The sequence below is a fragment of the Electrona antarctica genome, assembly GCF_951216825.1.
Source record: "Electrona antarctica genome assembly, chromosome: 12".
NCBI lineage: Eukaryota > Metazoa > Chordata > Actinopteri > Myctophiformes > Myctophidae > Electrona > Electrona antarctica.
Genome location: NC_136793.1, coordinates 13,246,785 through 13,266,408, shown reverse-complemented (window position 1 = coordinate 13,266,408; position 19,624 = coordinate 13,246,785). Strand labels below are relative to the sequence as shown.

At 41.9% G+C, this 19,624-nt stretch overlaps 1 long non-coding RNA gene across 1 annotated transcript in view; it reads right to left on the bottom strand.

Annotated features, from left to right (window-relative positions):
• LOC306933376 overlaps positions 1 to 15,129 on the bottom strand; it is a 43,523-nt gene extending 28,394 nt beyond the window's left edge. Inside the window, exons 1-2 of the long non-coding RNA XR_013791216.1 lie at positions 15,015 to 15,129; positions 14,631 to 14,873 (exon numbers count right to left, since the gene is read on the bottom strand). This is a non-coding gene — a long non-coding RNA (uncharacterized lncRNA). The remainder of the gene's footprint in view (positions 1 to 14,630; positions 14,874 to 15,014) is intronic.
• Positions 15,130 to 19,624: the final 4,495 nt, after the last annotated feature.

Sequence of the window (19,624 nt, the reverse complement as noted above, 5' to 3'; positions counted from 1 at the left end):
AGTGATGATCATCTCCACAGCCTCCCTCACACGGAACGGATGGAGGAAAGCAGGGAGAGGTCACCCGGACGCAGTGGTGGAAAAACGTACCCGCATTTTGTTCTCAAGTAACCATAGTAAAAGTAAAAGTATCAAATAAGTGAAAGTCCGGAATTCAAAATTGTACTTAAGTACAGTACTTTACACCACTGACATGACAGACCACATGCACCTCTGGGTGATCTCTGACAAACTCCTGGCTGGATGGCCTCCAGGGAACTAATGGAACTATAGGCAAAGGCCATTTGGTTTATGGCACATTTAAGGACGAGGCAATTCAATGTGCTTTACATGGAACATCAAGCAAAGGAAACACAATTATAAAATGACATTATAGGGATGCAAAATAACAAAATTTGTTAAAAAACACATACAGTTATAGTGCAGAAGAGAAAGAAAAAAACAATCAAACGTATCAAAGGTAGGTCCAATATGACTATGTCATTTTGGGCTTGTTTCTATTACATTTTCTGAAAAGTAACGGTTTTGGACATACAAGGTTTTCACCCGGCAGAGATGATAGCCACATGAAGGGCGGGAAATCGTCCGTTTCAAGTGTTCCAGTTGACTGACCAGTTGATGCTTTACATGGAACATTTAAGCAATATTACACGAGAGGGTGTGGGCCAACTTGAGCCTATTTAAAGATATTATTTGACACCGGGACTTACAATATGATTGGCAAAAATGTCATATATTATTTGGGAAGGTAAAATAAATGTGTAGTGTGCTACATACGTGTTAAAGGGTAAGACCACTTTTTTAGAGGTTTGGGTTGTTTTCTTACCTTATTATGGGCAAACTATTCCATCCCATGAGTTGGGAACGCCATAGAGTTGGAATAAAACTGAGTTTTCCTGATGTCATAAACTGTCAGAATCAGCTTTTGTTGCGTTGGTTCATGTGCTAAAAGAGGGACTTTGAGAGCTGTTTCCCCGTTACAATGGAAGTCAATGAGCGACTATTTTTATTTTTTAAATTGCTAATAAACAACACAACGGAGCGAAATAACTCATGGAATGGAATAGTTTGCCCATAATAAGGTAAGAAAACAACCCAAACCTCTAAAAAAGTGGTCTTACCCTTTGCACCTCTTTTTAAACCGCTTATGACATATTCAATATGTCTTTGGCAGCTTATCAGCACACATTCCTGTATTAGCGAACTTGTATAAGGTTCAAATGAATGTGCCAAATTGGAGTTTAAATTTAGCTGGCCTTAGTGTCTTGAGCAAGACTTCTGAAATATCACAATTTGACGTGTAAATTTGTCTTACACTAATTCAAATCATTCAAAGTGCATAGTAGCTTGCTGTATAGCAGAAATGAAAATTTTAATATATATTTTAAAGACTATTTAAAAACACATTTTCGGAAATAACGAACAGATGACAGCTCCTTTTCTCGGCATTATGTAGATTGTGGAATATAGTTGTGTGGCTATGCGAGACTTAACAGTCTCTTAGCTTCAAAGCCGTTGTTCCCTCTCCTCAGACACCAACAGTAGTGGACAGTGACTGACCAAAGTGTACAGTATTTACTTGAGTTATGTACTTAGTTATGTACTTAGTTTTTATTTAATGTAATTGTAGTCCCAAATAAGTCTACTAAAATGAATGTAGACAGTAAGTTTAGAACAGTTTTTTCTCTGTGTGTGCTAGTATGTGCATGTGTGTGTGTGCGCGCGCGTGCGTGCGCGTGTCTTTATGTGCACATTCATGCATCTCATATCTGTGTTTTGTTATCGGTGGACTGACCACATGAATACAAGAAAGAAAGAATGAAATAGAAATATAACCTCACCAAATCCAATTACAAGCGGACCATCCTCCCTCCAATTTCCAAGCCTCTTTACAGTAGCTGCAGGCCAGCTATTAAAGCACTCCCTACATCCCACTGAGCTGACAGACAGCTACAATGCACTGCCGCGCTAACAACCATGATCATACATCCAGCCGTGTTGATCGCTGCTGCATGTGGCTGAAGGCAGGGAGGTGCAACCCAGGGTGCAACAACAACTACTCTGAGCTTTACTGAAAAGGTCCCATCTATGACATTAAATGTCACGTTTACCCAATTTAGTAATTATTATGCCAATTAACTCCTCCCTTCCGCTGCCACAGTCACAGTCTGTTGCATCCTACACATGCTCACCTGCCAGTGAGGAGCCCCCAACGGGAGGATGTATAGATCCTCTGTCCTATACTCCTCCCGCCCAACACTCCCTGCCGTGACTGCAGGGAGTGATTTCAGGTGACTAAAACAGGGCTTCTCAAAGTGGGTGCCGTGACACAATTCCAGGGGTGCCCCCGGAATACCTTGATATTATTTTGAATTTATCACTGTCAATTCAGTTTGATCACTTAGTCTTAGACCCTCTATAGGCCTACTTAGAAAAACGGACGTGATTTAAACTGTCCTTGGTGCGTTCTTTTTCAGCATGCCCTGCAGTACACCAGGTGTCTTCCCCAATACGATCAGATCTACAAGCTCACAATCTGCAAGTTGTGAGCTTGTAGATCTGATATTTTTGGTGAATGTGAGTTTTGAGTGGTTAAACGGACATGTTTATGTACCATCAAGATGACAAAAGGTGACAAAAGGTGATATATAAAGTAACAATGCAATTGATGAAAAAGTTATTTACAGGGGTGATCGGAGACAAAAATGTTTGAGAACGACTGTACTACAACACAGAACGTGCACCCCCAGCCATACATCCAGTGATGAATATTCACTCCCTGCCCAGCTTCCCTGCCCAGCTTCCCTGCCCCGAACAACACGGGCCAACTGTGTTCGTGCAGTCAACAAAGCAGAATGCTCCACGGTGGATTGGAACCCCCAGACTCTGTAGTGGTGAGCAGGTACTTTAACATTGCGCCAGAGACGGTGTGCCACCCAAGGTCCTAAATTTCACTTTTTCTTATTGTTTGTCTTTTTGTTTGTGTTTTAGGACAGTGGTTCTCAACCAGTGGTCCGGCGGGAACCACCAGTGGCCCTTTTTTGGGGGGCCTTTTTTCTGCCTTTATTGATAGATGAACATTAGACTGACAAGGGAATGGGGAGAGATATGGGAAGAGTGACACGCTGTCAAGCTGGATTACCAGCCTAGGTGCCCAGACGCCTACACCATGTGGCCCAGGCCCAACCAGTGGTCTTTGAGGACTGGTTCCAAGTGGTCCCCAGCTAAATGATGAAGAGTTGGCAACCAAATGGACCCTTATTAGATATTTAGCTCTTGCTGGAAATAGACCCTTGACGGGTCTATTTGGTTTAATGTTACGGTACACAATTAGAGAATGTAGAATAATTGCTATATTGATCAATGTTTGCCTGTTCTCTCTCCTATAGTACCACATCAATACTGCATGGAATTGTGGACAAAATCGTATCCAACGACAAGTCTTGGGACTAATCTCAAATGGTGGTCCGTGCATGGCTCAAATGCCAAATAAAGAATGGACCTTGATGCGTGCCTTAAACCTTACCTCTAAACTTTCCACTACTGAAAACATCAGAAAAAAACAAAACATCCGACTCCTCAGGTGGCTGAGGTGGCTATCCCATGCATAAACAAGTCTGCGATAAATTATGCACTGTGCATGAATAATTAAACAAAAATGAATTTAAGGTGAGGGCAGAGTGAAGCTCTCTCAAAATAATAATAATAATAATAAGGAAGGGAACAAGAGAGATGAAATATTCACAGTCGGGGCGACTGTGGCTCAGGAGATAGAGCAGGTCGTCCAATGATCCATGGGTCGGCGGTTCGAATCCCGGCTCCTCCTGTCTATGTGTCGAAGTGTCCTTGGGCAAGACACTGAACCCCAAATTGCTCCCGATGTGCTGGTTGGTACCTTGCATGGCTTCCGCCGCAATCGGTGTATGAATGGGTGAATGTAATGCACAATCTATGTAAAGCGCCTTGGATAAAGGCGCTATATAAATGCACCATTTACAGTCTCTGCCAGGTCGGCGGTGACGGCGAGACAAACCTGAGTTAACCCATTAAGACGCATTTTTGCTAAAAAGCATCATTTTATCATTTGGCCATTCAAAAAAAATCACACAAGCTCAGAATCGTGCCGCGATATATGCTTGTAGATCTGATTAAAACAAAACAATGTGTCCTAATCTTTGTGCCATTTGTTACTCAAATCTTTGCTTGTGGGATAGCTGAGATTGGGGTCCACGGTCAAATACATATGATATGATATAGATATGATATAGATTTATTATTATTTTTTCTGTTAGGATTTAGAAGACAACACGTGTCAGTTCTTAACGGGTTAAACGTTGTCACTCCCACTGATGATTCAAAATGCTAAGTTATCTCTCCAGTGCTGGAAGATTGATGTATTACGTCAGTAAAAGTCCCATTACATGCACCCTGGAATGTTGTCATTTTAGAAGCCAAGGACATGTTGGCCTTCAGCGTTCATTTTGAGGGCACACAAAGGACAAATGGTAGGGCAGGAACGCCATCAAAATAATGCTTTTAATACATAACATATCAGCAGATAAATCACGCACGCATGCACGCACGCACGCACGCACGCACGCACGCACGCACGCACGCACGCTCTTCACTTATCAATATCTGTAGAAACTACTGAGTTTAAAGTTCATAGACGTTCAGCTCTGGACCAATCAGAGAATAATAATAATAATGGATTTTATTTATAACGCACTTTACATTCCATGGAATCTCAAAGTGCTACAGCAAGAAGAAAACACACCATTAAAAACATCTAATAAAACAGGAACATTTAAAACATAAGGAACATTTAAAACATAAGGGTAAGGCTATAAAAATGCTTTGGTAAAAAGGAAAGTTTTTAGTCCTCTCTTAAAAGTGTCAACCGACTGTGGGGCTTGCAGGTGGGCGGGGAGAGCGTTCCACAGTTCGGGGGCGACCGAGCAGAAGGCCCGGTCACCCATGGTGCGTAGGTTTGTTTTTAAGGGTTTGAGGAGGTTGGTGTTTGAGGAGCGGAGGGAGCGGGTAGAGGATTGAACTGTGACAAGTTCCTTGAGGTAGGGGGGGCATTGCCGTGGATGCACTGGTGGGTTAGAGAAGATGGGGATATTGTTGAGGGGTGTTGTTAACAACAACAGACACTGATGTCTAAAAAACAGTTGGCTACTGAGTGGGCGGGGCGTCAAGGAATGTCTTTCTTCAGGACAGACGGTCCCACTGAGGAGCCACGGTGACCTCCTTTAAATGTCTTTCTTTAGGACAGACGGTCACACTGAGGAGCCACGGTGACCTCCATTAAATGCTCTGAGTACCACAATCAGGCCCCAGCTTACCACAGACACACAGGCTTTAGGCCGGGGCTGCAGCCCGGGGCACCATAGCTTAGGGGGTGGGGGGGGGGGGGGGGTGAGCTCACAAAACACCTGCCACAAAAAATAAAATAAAACGACAATGGCATGGAAATTGTCTGGGCGCTGATGGAATAGAGCTAAATTGTAGGATGAATGCGTCGGCTCGGCAGCCCTAACTCTGCTGATGAAGTTATATCTTACAGCAGCACGCCATTTAGATTATCATTCATTACCGAAAACACTTGAGCCCTACTTTATATACTATGCCAAAAGTAAAAGTACAAATATTGGCATCAAAACACCTGTATGCTCAAAGAGTTCCAAAAGTAAAGGTACTGTAACATACTTGCCGCATGACGACGCGTTGTGAGCTTTGTAGATAGGCTATTTTCTTATAGCTGACATATAGAATATTGTTTCTTCATAGGAATAATATAAAGCTGCAAAGTAACTGCTGTAGTAGCTTAAATACAGTCATATGGCAAATAATAGCAGTGGAGTTAAAAGTGAAAAATATTGAAAAACGGATATAATAAAGTAAATAATATCACCACAAAACTGCACATAAGTGAGTACATCATGCACTGGGCTATTTTGCACCACTGAGTGCATGTCCCTGTGTCTCTCTGTACATCAGAAAAGTAAGGGGGGGGGGGGGGGGGGGCTTTATCTCGCCTCCACAAACACCTCATTTCCACCGGCATAATGTCACACCACATACTGTACAGCTCGTTGTTATCATCATAAAACAATAACATACAGCTCGTTATAATCTTGACCTTGGCTGCAACAACACCGTAGTCTCAATAAAACGTAATGCTCTTCCTCTAGTGTGCCAGTACCAGATAAAAGACCAACTAGACAAAAGGCTTGTGGCTACATATTAAAGCACAGAACAGAAAGACTATATATATATACAAATGTCCCATTACACAAAAGGAGAACATTCTCACAAGCTGGCAAATGAAATCAATTCACCTCAAGCTGCAGCTGAATTTCAAGTTAGGAAATTAATTAGGAAGATAAATCACATTATCTCGCAAACCTAAAATGAAACGAAAATATTGCCTTGAATTAAATTGGCCGGAATATTAATACTTTTCATTATTTTTCCAAGTATTTGTCTAACCTTATGCAAGGCACGCAATTGATTGCATCATTAAAACAAAAGAGCCTTTGTCAATTATGTTTTGTTATGCTTCAAATATGCTTCATCAAAAGAGAAACAATCTGTGACTCCCAGACAATTGAAAGTTTTTTTGAACATTAATTATTTAGGATGTCATGTGCGAAACGTAGCCAGAGTTGGCTGTTTGTCATCTGTAGCACCCAGAATATTTTGCTACTCTTACCTGTATGATCACGAATAAATCCTTAAAGAACCACTTCACCACTTTTCAACCCATCTTCATATACAGTTGGGTGCCACCGATATTGTCCCTTATCATTTGACCCATTTAGGCCTGACCTCAAAATTTAAAAAAATCCTTCTAAATCCTCCAGTTTTCTGAAATAAATATTTTCACGATTTTTCAAAAATAGCAGACCTACAAGCTCATAGCGTGCCACTCGGTGGCGCGCTATGAGCTTGTAGATCTGCTATTTTTCAATAGCTAAATTATAACATAGTTTAAAACACCAAAAGGGGTTCCCGCCCAAAATGGGTTAACTGTCCTTTTGCGCAGATCACGCAAACCTCAGCAAAAAGAAAAGGACAATATCGATGGCCTCCAACTGTACTAGGTCCTCACTAATGTTCATGATAAAATAGCACTATTCTTTTCTACTCTGTCCGTGTCTCATAGGAGGGCTGTTGTTGGCAGTTCAGAAACCCGTCCACCAGAATCCAAGCCAATAGAAACTGCAGGCTTTCTAGTCCTGAAAAGTTGCAATGTGAAAATGGAAGCCATCGTTCTCACGATAATACAAATCTAAACATTTTTGTAAAATAATATTGTGATTAAAACGATGATGTCACTGGACCAGTGACATCATCGTTTTAAACATTATTATTAAAACACGTCCACCACGGTGGACGTCTTTCGGAACTTCCCACAGCCCTCCTATGAGACACGGACCGAGTAGAAAATAATTGTACCATTTTATCATGATTATTAGTGAGGACCTATTATAAAGATAGGTTGAAAAGTGGTGAAGTGGTCCTTTAATGACACCTAAACCTTGCACTCAATCATTGTGTCATTACAGTATCCTGCAGTAGGCAGAAACATTAATACATAAAACAGTGTTGTTCAATAGAACACTGGTACTGTATAGTTACAGTCAGTGTCAACAGTATAATTAGTACAATAACCCACACCCTATGGGTGTTATTGAGGAAGTACCCAAGCTTTTCTTGGCATAGAGGGTCGGATCAAACTAGCGCTGGAAACGGACGCAGGCTCCCCATTGGTTCACCAACCTATAGGGAGCTCCCCCTCCCCTCCCCCTGCTCCCTCTCCTCCCCTCACCGGTAGAACATCGACGTCATCAAATTTGGAGCGACACCCCTCTGTTACCGGCACAAGGGGACAGCACAAGTCATGGGTTTTTCTACTAACAGCTAAACAACAAGACGATCAGGGTTATACAAGTATTCACATATTTTCACTGCACACATGACATGAGATTCAGTCACAGAGTTCATCACAAAGGGATGAAATTGGTGGACATTTCCACATCATTGTAGCACCTAGGATGCAAGGACAATGGTATAGAAGTGGTCAGCATTCTAACTTTCCAGAAAGAGAAAGACTGTATAGGTCCTATTAGCTTGGAATCCCCATTGATATGCACGGCACAGGAGTCATACACGCCTCAGCTTTAATCATCTGTCAGTCTGCTGATTGCTTTCAATCATCCACGCTCTCCTACTCTCTCCAATCACAGCTCTGCTGGGTGTTACGAAAGCTGCCTCGCTCTTCTACACTCCAATCACAGCTCACCCTCTCTCACATGCTGTGCCCATATTATACATATATATATATATATATATATATATATATATATATATATATATATATATATATATATATAGTGCAGCCTTAACTCCTGCTTAATTAAACATCTACTGATGCATGAACTTGGACACATCATCAGTGTTGTAAACCTGGGATCATTGGGTGTTTCTGGGTCTTACAACAGACACCTTCCTCCAGGCGACCTGACCAGGGCTGATCAGACCCCAGCCTGTGTCCAAGTGGCATGCTACAGCACCCTCTGTCTCCTGTGAGACAGTCAAAGGGGAAGATGGCTGCTGAGATGTTGGTGCACATCTCAGCTTCGGTACAACTCGAGCTACGAGCAGCCTCTCGAGTTGCACCGAGGCTGATTTTAAAACCTCCTTGCAGGTTTCACTGCAGTCTGCAGCTTGTGGGTTCCTCCTCACAGAAGACGTGGTTTGTGCTGCCAAGCCAACCCTCTCCACCCACGGTTGCCGTCTCTCCGGCCGTCCTCTCTCTCCAGATTTAGATCTTATATAATATAAATAACTATCTACAAGCTGGCATTGTGAGCTTGTAGATCTACTATTTTCACTATCTCACACACACACACACACACACACACACACACACACACACACACACACACACACACACACACACACACACACACACACACACACACACACACACACACACACACACACACACACACACACACACACACACACACACACCTCACCTCACCCTTTCAACAGGGCGGATCCTTGAAATTTGGCTTCTTCGTTCATTAGATCTCTGCTTCTCTCACTGCTTGTTACACTTCTGCTGCTATAATAATGTTAATATCCAGTCAGGGTGGAGTGTAGTCAATTCATTAGGAAGAGTCAGGCAGAGTAACAGCATACAACAACAGCATGGCCTCCTTCCTGGTCAGACTCGACAGCCCGTCGGCGCACAAGACCCTAGCCCTGGTCCAGTTCTCTCCAACGTATGCATTTGGCATGCAGCAAACTACTGCTTAGATGTTTAGTATCCTGACAGCCTTCACCCCTTCACCCTTTTTGACCTGTTGGGTGAGAAAAGTCATACTACTTTGACCTTTTAATGTCTGCTGACTCAAGTCAATCCGTCAATGTACTGATTAGGCTCGCTTTTGTATACCGGACGGGGTGTGTGTTTAGCGTTCCTGATTTTATGCAGCATATGCTGCTTGCCAAAATTGAGGAACATCCCAAGAACAGAGCCATTAATGGAAAGTTTAACAGTGTTCCATTTGCAGCACTCTGGGAACCTATCGGCAATAAAAAGGAATAACAGCACTCTATCTTGAGAGATTACATGTGTAGCGATGCATGGTTAAATCGACTTTGAAATGTATTCCTGAATCTGACTGAACCCGTTTATTTGATGATACGGTTTAAAAAGTGTGCGGTGATCTTTTAGACAGATTGTCAAATTATTTGCCATTCTAAAACTGTTCTCCTCTGCAATCACATGTTTAAATTTGCCATAGCTTTATTTTCTTAATTTTACCATTATTGTTGGTAATATTGTTGTTGTTGTTATTTAACAATAGTTTAATATTATAATTGTATTCCACATTTGTACGTGTTGTCTTATCATACTGTGTATCTTGTTACCAATTGCCCCTGATGTTTTGAATTTAGAATTAGAAATTCCAGAGACTTGTGAGTGAGACAGAAGCAGGCCAGTGCAGAGAATAGAATGACACTAATTAGTGGGGAGGAGATTAAAGCATGGATGACTACTCCCACACCACAAAGGACTCCTTTCTCTCTCACTTGAATCAAACAAGCTGTGTGAAGGGCACCAGGGGTGCACCGGTCAAACTAATCAATTTAATGAATTATAAATAATAATAATTTGTCATTTTATAAAATAATCATCATGAGTAATGATCCATTCATCTGTTTGTGCCTGTAGATATGGCATTTGCACTACTAGACCTGTGCACGTCGGGCACTGGCCTACTTGGGAACTATGCAAATTGGGAACAATGGAAATTGGAAATGCATACCATGCCCTTTGTATGCAATACCTGTTATATCTGTCATATATTGCACCCATTTTAACCGTCTGTCTGTGTCCCTTTTGTGGCCATATATGGAGATGTCTGCCTGTATCCCTTTTATTCCTATATATGGAGATCCCTGATGTTATCAGTATTATGCAGCCAAAATTATTACACGTCTTCCCCCTTCTCCGCTCCCTCTATTGGTTCCCGACTTCCCGGTTGCTGCCTGCACAGAGTACAAAACACATGGCCTACAAAGCAACCAAAGGTACGGCACCCCCATATCTTCAAGGTCTGATCCAACCCTACAGTACATAGCACTATAGTGTATACTCAATTACTCATATAGTTTTATTGTACAGATATTCTACCGTTAGTCGGATGTTAGGTCCTTAGCTCGCTTATGATCCTTGATGACTATTTGTATGCGTTTGATTTATTACCATATGTGTTCTTGCTTACTGTAAAGAGTGTCTGCTAAATGCCTAAATTGTAAATTAGGCAAAGCCTGACCAGAGCCTGTCCTGGCAGTTCTGGACAGCCGTGTATCCGATCCGGCCGGGCACTGCACCACACCTGTGGACATGGTTGTATGAAACACGTGTGTCAAATTTGAAGTCGGTGGGGAACCGTTCCCGAGTACGTACACACGTACAGAGAGTCGGTGCATTCATTGTATATTTGATATTAGGGATGGGAATTATCGATGAAGTCATTAATTGATACGTTTTGATAACCTTATCGATCGATTAACCGGTTAGTTGATAAGCGGCGTTTTTATTTATCTGAGAATCATAATTTCCCTCAATTTCTAACACAAACATCTACACAAAATAGAGTGCACTTGTCTTGTCTGTCACATCACATGCAAAAGCAGAGACGTTTCTGTGGCAAGGTGAGGACCTTTTCTTTTACGGCCCACATGTGTGTTGCTCGGGTTATTGGCTTGTGCTCACTGCTCAAATTCTTTTTTTCTTTTCCTCTCCCCCTCCCTGCTGATTTGTCAGCAGCAGGTGTATCCATCTTGTTCGGAAGCCCACCGCCGGCACCGAAGAGAATAAAATGTGTTCGTCGAAGAGAAATACTTCAGAATGATAATTACAGGTTGTCACCTTGTGCCCAACTCACTGAGGTGACGCAGTAATTGGTTGGCGAGGGTTCAAGCAAAGCCTAACAACCAACCGCTCAATGGAAGACAGGGACGTTTTTTTCTTCTTTTTTTTCTTTCAGGCTAAGAACTATTTTAGACGTTGAGGTAAATTGATGAGTTGAAGTTGAACTCTGACCGAGGTGATATAAAAAAAAGTCAAGCTGATAGTTCTTGCCAGCACTGGATAGTAAAGAAGTCCTTGAATATACAGTATTTAAGTAAACCTATTGAGTATCTGCAGGCCTACTTTACCACAAACACTGTTCAGGGGTCTGCCATGTCGGGTAGAAACCTCATTCGACTTTTCAGGATTCAAATTCAAAAATATCAAATGCTTTTGATGCCTTTGTGTGATGTTGTAGTATGATCAAGTAGGGCATTCATTTACGGAAAGAAACAAACAAACAATAAGTTAGAATATGGAGATAAGAGGTTTAGCCCTCCATAGGTGTGTAAGTGTAACCCCCAAGGGCTTAGCCAGACAACTATTCAACAATCTCCGAATGCTAGAGTCTTGAACTACACCTGTTGACAAAAATATATTTTAAAATAACTTTACATTTTATTTTTGTATTTCCATTTCTGCCAAGAATCAAGCTATATGCTTGCTGCTTATATTTCAATTTATACTGTATTGGAATAAATGTGTGCGACTGTAAAGACTAAATAGAAGCTTTATATTTTACTCGGAAGCATTTGAAAATTGCGAGAGGCAACAGTCTGGCAACGCGAGACTAATAATAATAATACATACGATTTATATAGCGCTTTTCTGGGTACCCAAAGTCGCTTTACAGACATTTTAATACAGACATTTTTATTAGACGAATTGTGTCAAACTAGTTAAAAAGGTTTAAAAGGTTAAAAACTAGAAATGAAAATCAAAAAAGGACAAACAAGAAGGGTGTGTGTGTGTGTGTGTGTGTGTGGGGGGGGGTTATGTAGGGAAAGCCAGTTTGAAAAGGTGGGTTTTGAGTGTGCTTTTGAACATTTCGAAGGTGGGGGCAGATCTGATGTGAGTTGGGAGTGAGTTCCAAAGAGAAGGGGCGGCCACTGCGAAGGCCCTGTCTCCCCAAGTGCGTTTGTTGGACTTGTGGGGTTCCAGTTGGTTGGCAGTGCTTGACCTGAGGGAGCGAGAGGGGACATGACGGTGGATGAGTTCAGAGAGGTAGAGGGGGGCCTGGTTGTTGAGGGTTTTGTAGGTGATGGTGAGTATTTTGAAATCAATTCTGACTACCGACCGTCACTGCAATCCGCACCATATCTGGCACAAATGCTGTTCAGGGATCTGCCATGTGTAACAGCCCTTGGCTGTTCTGGTTATGTTTGATTAGTGGTGATAAATATATAGAGGCTTGCTTAGCTGTACAGGGTATAGAGCGTCGCAGGCCCGCCCCCTACCATGGACCAGGAAATGATTCTCCGTTCATTTTCCTCAGACATTTCAGAAAGTATTTATTTAAAGACGAAGAAAATATTGTTTGTGTTGTCATGAGTTGTCACGACTCCAGTTGGCTTTGTCCGCGGCGTAACCGTCTTTAAATAAATACTTTATGAAATGTCTATGGGAAAAATGCATTGGGATTCATTTCCTGGTCCATGGTAGGGGGCGGGACTGCGACGCTCTATAGGAGGAGCGCCTATTATTGCCTGGTACTGTTTGTTGAGCCTGATCAGCCCCTATTGGTACTGTGGCAGCTCAGGCGTGGCTACCAGCTGGGCCTATAAAGCTCAGTCTCTGCCTGGACTCTGGAGAGGAAACACTGCTTAGCGTCTGCCTTTCCTCCAGCCGCCTACAGTTGGGTGCCACCGATATTGTCCCTTATCATTTGACCCATTTAGGCCTGACCTCAATTAAAAAAAAATCCTTCTAAATCCTCCACGATTTTTCAAAAATAGCAGACCTACAAAGCTCGTAGCGCGCCACTCGGTGGCACGCTATGAGCTTGTAGATCTGCTATTTTTCAATAGCTAAATTATAACATAATGTTTAAAACACCAAAAGGGGTTCCCGCCCAAAATGGGTTAACTGTCCTTTTGCGCAGATCACGCAAACCTCAGCAAAAAGAAAAGGACAATATCGATGGCCTCCAACTGTACGTCTGTTGTTTTTCATCATGTCCGCTTAGTTATGTTAGTTTATGTGTTGTTTTGCCTTCCAGGGGCATTCCACTCATTTTCAACATTTTACTATGTCATTAATATACCTTAGAGCTGTTGTGTGGAAATAATAAAAAGTCCCCCCGATTCTGTGTTTCCTAGAACTAGAGATCTGAAAAAAATCATTAACATGGTGAAACGCATCTTGATGACATCATCAAGATGTGTTTCACCACTTACAGTTCTAGGAAACACAGAATCGGGGGGACTTTTTTATTATTTCCACACAACAGCTCTAAGGTATATTAATGACATAGTAAAATGTTGAAAATGGGTGGTTTTCCCCTTTAAGTTCACTCCCTTCGGGAAGGAGTGTTAGTTCTGTGTGTTATGTTTTCAGTTGTAGTTTTGCCCCTGTCTGTTCGTTAGGGCTGGAGTGAGGTTCGTCTTGCCATCCTCACCTCCCTTTTGTTTGTTCCCTTCATTCGTCACCATTCTGTCATGTAAGTGTTTCATTCAGTAATTCAGGGCTCACAGAGCCATTCTGTTCAGTCATTCGTTATGCACTTGAGCCACTTTGTATTTATTGTAATTTATTTGCCTCTGAGTATTAAAACAGATAATCTTTTATGAGCGGTGTTGTTCTTTCATGTTACGGGCAGTAAACCCCTAGACTTCAGAACAGTCCATAACACACTCTTTTTGATTTGATATTTTAAATTAATTTTGTTTTGGGAAAATGTAAATGAGTTTGAATTGTGTTTGTATACACAGCATACAACACAAGTTGCGGCTCAGCAAAGAAATTAAACAAACAACAAACAGCGAGAGAGAGAGAGAGAGAGCGAGAGAGAGAGAGAGAGAGAGAGAGAGAGAGAGAGAGAAGCCATGAGGAATAGACCTACAGACCAATACAGCCACAGCCACAGCCAACAGCTTGAATCAAATTTAGTATACACATGCAGCGCTATACAAGCAGCAGCAAAGACAAAAAAGAAAAAAGAAAGAGAAAACGTTCCGTTTCTGGTTCTTACCTTGAGCCATATTCTTGACTTCATCAGTTGTTGATGGCCAGGGTCAAACTTTGGAGAGATAGATCTCCCCTCTGCCCCCCAGCGGTGTCTCCAGTCCTCTCCATCGGATCCTCCATCCATCCATCCATCTACTCACCAGTCCTTTCCTCCCCTGCTGATCAGAGCTCCCGGTGTCAAACACAGCGCCAGACTCATTCTCCCAACCCAGATGCCTCAGGATGTCAAACTCCTCACTGTTGCCGTCTGGGGCAAGGGACACCATAAGCAAGAAAGAAAGAAAGAAAGAAAGAAAGAAAGAAAGAATTTTAATAAAATATAACTTCTACAATTCTGTCTCCCTGCTCTTCTATTGAGATATCGTATCAAAGGACATGTCTCACTTACTTTAGACACAGGATCTGACATGAATCAAGAATTAAGATAATTTTTTTCCTCTGAACAAGGAGGCCATTAGATAAAGAAAAGAAGGTACTCACACACTGTGTGCTCCGATGCTCGTGCTAACTGTAGGCTACCTACAGCTAACTGTAGGCTACCTACAGTTAGCTGTAGGTAGCCTACAGTTAGCTGTAGGTAGCCAACTCACCTGGAGAATGAACTCAGTTGGAAAGATATATGCCTATATTTAACTGTCAGAGATGTGGCTCGATCTGCTCTTTTTCACTCCCCAAACAACACTGACAACATTACATTATAGCGTAGTTTACTTCACTGACTACTACTCTTACCTCCAAACATGAATCTTGGAACTTGTCTGTTTGCAGCAGTTGTGGGGGGAGGGGTGAGGGGGGGGAGTGCACTTTTTAAAGAGCCCGCCTCTCAAGCCTGCTTAGGGAGTGTGTGCATCCATGCACAGGTGACTGTGCAGTGTCTACTTTGTAGGGAGTATCTGACAATAACATAATAATAATAATAATAATAAATACGTGCTGCGTGCATGCGTGCATGCGTGCATGCGTGCATGCATTTGCATTTATACCACGAGTATAAATTACTTAAATTACTATTTTTCCATTGGGAAATTATATATCAATAGGGCACGACTTCAATCTACAGTAGGTGGCATATAGTGAACTTTATTATGTCATAATATTCATATTTTATTAGAATAGGTTTAGGGGGAGGTGTTAGAGTTATGCCTGATTTGTGTAGCACTGTCATACTGTAGTAGCGTGTTTCCCCGAAAATGTATGTGTGTGTGTGTGTGTGTGTGTGTGTATGTGTATGTGTGTGCACGTGCGTGCATACTTAATTCATCAAATATCGGGAATTCCTTTCCATGATCTCAAGCCTTCCATGGAATGAGTTATTGATAGAGAAAAAAATCACACCCGTGTGAACTGAGTGGTGTAAGGTCTTATATAGCCTGTCTGACGTAATGAAATCATGTCTGACGTAATGAAATCACACCCGGGTGAACAGGGTGAACATAGCAACCATGCTCATTTTTTCTGCACAAACAAAGCCAGTTGTAGGAGTGGTTTACACCACTCAAAAAATAGCTATTTTATTTTATGCTTAAAGTGACCACATGGGCTGGGGTCCATTAGGTCAGTTTATTAGTCAAATTAATTATCACTCCTTGAGGTAGCCTACAAAATGATATATGTACGACCCTGAACTTACTCACTCACTCAATCACTCAACCCAATTCCAAATCAATTAGCTCCTAAGCTATTACTTTTCTCTGCTGATGTGGAAGGTGTTGGAATTTATTTTGAAAGTAAATCATTTAATATTGAATTTATAGGTTAGAACACCCCCCCCCCCTCTCTCTTTCCTGTCGGTGTAGGACCATCCTCTGGGACCTATTGATTTCGAGGCAGACACAATTCATCATTGGTATTCCTGCCCCTGCTGTTGATGACACCTTCCCCCCACTCCTGAGGTGATTTGCATTTAAAATCTCATTTTTATGAAGGTCAGGCCCATTTATTTCAGAGAATAGACACTCATTTATGTATGTATCGCCCGCTTGTCGGGCAGAAACCACGTACCTCCATATTGCAACATTTTTATTCGTGTTTTATTTAAAAAATTTCGTCAAATAATGTCATAGTTGGTCACACGACAGTGTATGATATTTTAGACTTTGTTTTAAGTAAAAGTGACACTTACAAAGTGTGTCTTTGGGTTTTAGAAATATTGAACCAATGAAAAGTACTAACAAGAGCTTGTGAATAAATAACAACAATATTGGATCGGGTTTATTTATTTAATTTATTTACCATTTCCTGACAAGTCACGGTTTTGGACATACAAGGTTTCCGCCCGACAGCTGACGATTTATGCTTAATGGGATATGAATCACCCTCCTACCTGAGAAAATGAGCGGACGGGACAGTCGGTGACATTTTCAAAGATCCGCTTTAGCCCCGTAATGACATAATGTGCCTTTGATAAATAGCCCCGGCGTTTAATGGACTCAAAATAAGGTCAGCAACAACTTGGGCATCATTACCTTCCCCTCGCTCTTTTAATTGTCACATATGGCTTGGCTGTCTGATTAATGATGGAGTGTCACACTTTGTTTGGCCAGCACTGTAGCACGCTAACACACCCAGCCTGCGCATAGCGAGCCATTGACCTTATTGACGTGATTTAGGCCTATGTATGATAGCAGATCATGGCAGATCGAATGTATTGATGTTCATATGCAAGTGGTGGAAGGTAACTAAGTACATTTACTTTAAGTAATGTACTCAAGTACAATGTTGAGGTACTTTTACTTTGCTTTAATGTACAATTTACAATTTCTTAATCCAGAGTGACAAGGAAATGCATATAAATAGTGATCTATAGGTTCATAGGTAAACAGCCGGATGGGAACCGTGAGGTTCCTAGTTTGATCCGGGCTCCCCCAGAGTCAACCCAGAGTCAAAGTGTCCTTGAGCAAAACCCTGAACCCCAAATTGCTCCAGATGTGCAGGTTGTATGCCTCACTGCCTGCATGGTTTCCTCCGCCATCGGTGTATGTTTGTGTGAATGGACCATATGCAGACCGCGGCCATCTTACCATTATAAGTTAATGACAAGGTGCTAACAAGGTGCAACTTGGCAGCCCATTCATCCAAACAGAAAAGTCATATCTGATTGCATTACACAACGTCAAACTCACCAACATTGCAGCTGTACGAAAAGCTTGAATTATCCTCTTTCTATCCTCAAAGTGTTTGTTTCATAAAAAAAATGTTATGAGCTACTTTTTGTCCTTGCAGGTGATTCTTCTTTCTAAATGTTGCAGTTTGGAAGTGCTCGTTAGATATCGCTCAACTGCCCTGCGTACCACCTGTTTTGAATGTGCACGTAATGCAGGAGGCAGTAGGACATTGCTTTACGGAAAACGAGTGCTTCCAAACTCTGATGGCAAGATGGTCTGCAAATGGTCAATGGTCAATGTAATGCACAACTGAAATGAAATGAAATGAAATGATTACTATATTTACCCAGGGTATCTGGGCTAAGCTCAAGAACTTGTTTCCAGCCAGGCCCTGCTCATAGAACATTTCATCGTAGTGGTTCAATGCCTTGTTCAAGGGCACTTCAGCGGTGGTAATTTTAACGTGTCGGACCGCTGATTCGAACTGGCGACCTTCCGGTATCAAGACCGCTCCGCAATCCGTTCGGCCACCGCTGCCACAAACTTAAGCACTATACAGTAAATGCACCATGTAGGCTATTTACCATCCTATGTTTCTAAATGCAACATTATGAACTGTAAATTACATTCAAGATATAGCCTACTGTGTAGGATACCAGGTAAACAATTAACCTGGCATCTGTCTAAATATCATGCTATCTAACTTGCATTCTTAACATTTGTGATTGAAAAGAAAGAAAGTACAAATCCTAAGAAGGAACATAATATGAGAACGAGTGACCAAGATATGTCTGCGTAGCATACATCGGTCAGTCGCTTGCATGAATCCAGAGAGAAGGTAGCGAGAAGCGGTACGGAAGAAGTGCTAATGATAAAAGTGGGACCCACGGTTGTCCAGAACCACCACAAAAGGCCTCTGCCCAGGCTCTGGACAGGGCATGCTCCATATACAGAACTCCCTTTAGAATAAAGGGACACATAGACCCCTTTTCCACCGGTTGGTTCCCAATGGGAATCGGTTCAGTTCTTTTGGTTTTAGTCCATGATCGAGCCATATGCAGAGATCCAAAATTGGAACGTTAATTAGGAATTGAGTGGGCAAAACTACACCTACATTAAATAGTTTATAGAATCAATATAAGTAAATAAATATATGATAACCCTGCCACAGTAGTAGCTTTTTCTTTCTTTTTTTTGCACATTTTCCTATATAGGCTAATGCCTATATAATGCCTCATTTGCATATTACAATTTTGTAATACAATAAATCATTGTCTTGTGATAACAATCTAATATGGTTTTGCACTCTCAAATCATAATTAATGTTCCAATTTTGGAGCTCTGGCACATGGACTAAGAACCAAATGGAACTGAACCAATTCCCATTGGGAACCAACCGGTGGAAAAAGGGTCAGAGAGACAGATACAGAAATCTCCATATATGGGCATAAAAGGGACACAGACAGATGGGTGGAACGGGTATTGCATAGCCGGGTGGGACATGGATCTCCAACTTCCATCGTTACAGACTTGGTGCTCTACAGCCGGGCACCGGTCTAGTGTTCTTATACATTTACACTGCACTGTCATCTGGGAACCCACCACAAATCATGTACGTGGCGACCCCCCTGGGAGTAGGCTACCGTCCGACCCACAAGTTTGATAACCACTGCATTAGAGCACTGCCACCCCATTTGACTTGTATCGCGTTGATTCAGAGCCTTCGGCGGGTTTTATTGAATGTGTCTTGTTGTGACCCAGTTTCCAGTTCTCCGTCTTGGAGAGAGAGAGAGAGAGAGAGAGAGAGAGAGAGAGAGAGAGAGAAAACACAATCCTGAAAATCCAAAATGTCGAATGAAAAGTGGAATATATGTATTCTGTTTGTAATTCAGTC